Source organism: Penaeus japonicus, unplaced genomic scaffold (genome assembly GCF_977035675.1).
Source record: "Penaeus japonicus unplaced genomic scaffold, GWHDUDI00000001_assembly GWHDUDI00000026, whole genome shotgun sequence".
NCBI lineage: Eukaryota > Metazoa > Arthropoda > Malacostraca > Decapoda > Penaeidae > Penaeus > Penaeus japonicus.
This window is the reverse complement of record NW_028234428.1, coordinates 16892508-16895007: the sequence shown is the minus strand read 5'-3', so window position 1 is coordinate 16895007 and position 2500 is coordinate 16892508.

The window sequence follows — 2500 nt, the reverse complement described above, 5'->3', positions numbered from 1 at the left end:
GACATGGAAATCACCATCCGGCATTAAAAACGAAATTGACTTCATAATCACCAATAGGCGTGACATCGTACAAGACGTAACCGTTATCAATAAAGTAAATGTCGGTAGCGACCATAGACTGGTCAGGAGTAGAGTTAAGTTACAGCTAAGAAGGGAACGAAACAAGCTCATACAAAAGCCTCTCGCTAATCTAACCAACATCAAGATTAGGGCGACGGAATTCAGTATCAACATCCGAAACAAATACTCAGCTCTCGAAGAAGATCTTGACATAGACCAAATGAACGACCAATTCAGTGAGATATTAATGGAAGCTGCACTTGAAATAGGGGGTAAAGACGAAAAAGAAAGGTTCAGTAAGCTTTCGGTAGAGACGAAAGAGCTTATGAAACAGCGTAGGGAAATGAAAATAACATCAATCAGAGACAAGATAGAATCAACAGAGCTGACTAAGACGATAAACAAGAAGAAGAAAGAGGATGTACGCAAATTTAACATACGAAAAATAAACGAGGCTCTGCTTGCCGGCACCAGCCTTAAGGCAACAAAGAGGAGGCTCGGAATAGGGAAAAAACAAATGTATGCAGTAAAGAAACCCAACGGAGAGGCGACATACAATAAAAATGAAATTATCAAAGTAATAGAAGATTTCTATCGCAATCTATACCACTCAAACGACCAACCACATACGGAGACAAACACAACAATTGGAGATGTTCCAAACATCACGGTAGATGAAGTAAATAGGGCACTAAAAAGCATGAAAAGAGGAAAAACACCAGGAGAAGACGGCATCAGTGTAGATCTTATTCAAGACGCATGAGAGATTGCGGCAGTAAAGCTGGCCAGTCTTTATAACAGATGTCTAGACGTCGGTAAAATTCCGAAGGCCTGGAAAAACGCAATAATAATTCTAATACACAAAAAGGGAGACACAAAAGACTTAAAGAATTGCCGACCTATAAGCCTCCTCTCAGCAATCTATAAACTGTTCACAAAAATCATCACAGCCCGTACCACCGATACATTAGATTCAAAACAACCCAGGGAACAGGCAGGGTTCCGCAATGGATTCTCAACTACAGACCATATCCACACACTAGCTCAAATAAGGGAGAAAACGAACGAATATAGGAAGCCCCTGTGTATGGCATTCGTAGATTATGAAAAGGCATTCGACTCGGTACAGATATCTGCAGTACTGGATGCAATTCGTAAACAAGGAGTAGAGGAAATATACTGCAGATTATTAGATGATATATATAGAGATGGTACAGCGACCGTCAAAATCCACGCAGAAACCAATAAAATACCAATAAAAAAGGGTGTTAGGCAGGGCGACACCATCTCACCGAAGCTATTTACAGCCTGCTTAGAGGAAGTATTCAAGAAGTTAGACTGGAAAGAGAGAGGGATTAAAATAGGGAATGAGCACTTAAGCAATCTAAGATTTGCAGATGACATTGTTCTTTTCGGTGAGTCAGCAGATGAACTACAACAATTAATAAGCGATTTAAATAAGGAAAGTCTGAAGATTGGCCTTAAAATGAACATGAAAAAGACTAAAGTCATGTTCAACAGTCGAACCCCAGTTAAGCAAATACAAATACAAGGCGAGGTACTAGAAGCAGTGAACGAGTATGTATACCTAGGGCAACTCATTCAGTCGAGTACATCCTGCGAAGCCGAGATAAAACGGCGAATCAGGCTAGGTTGGAGTGCCTTCGGTAAACATAGTAATATATTACGAAGTAGTCTGCCATTATGTCTAAAGAGGAAGATTTTTGACCAATGCGTCCTCCCCGACATGACATATGGATCAGAGACATGGACTACGACCAAGGCACTCGAGAGGAAATTAGTAAGCGCCCTAAGAGGAATGGAAAGGCTTATGCTAGGAGTTAGCTTAAGAGACAAGAAAAGGGCCACATGGATCAGGCAGCAAACAAAAGTAGAGGATATACTCAAGACCATCAAAAAGTAAAAGTGGCAGTGGGCTGGACACATATATCGGAGACAGGACAACAGGTGGACAAAGAAAACAACAGAATGGGTAATACACGACACAAAAAGACCCAAGGCAAGACCAATGACTAGATGGCGGGATGAAATAGCAAAATTCGCAGGCGTAAACTGGAATCAGAGGACACAAGACCGGAACGACTGGAAAAGATTGAGAGGCCTACGTCCTGCAGTGGATTGATACAGGCTGATGATGATGATGATATATATATATATTAATATATATATATATATATATATATATATATATATATATATATATATATATATATACATTAATATATGAGAGAAAACAGGCATTACATTAATTTTCATTGAAAAATACTAAAAATTCTACCTATGGTCAAAGTATTCCAAGTATGAAGGGAAGGATGCAACTTCCATTAATAAAGGACAAAACTACTCAGCAAGGAACTTTCTTTACCAATAAACCATTTAATAGGAAGAGCACATCTCTTATGAAATGAAAAATATTTTC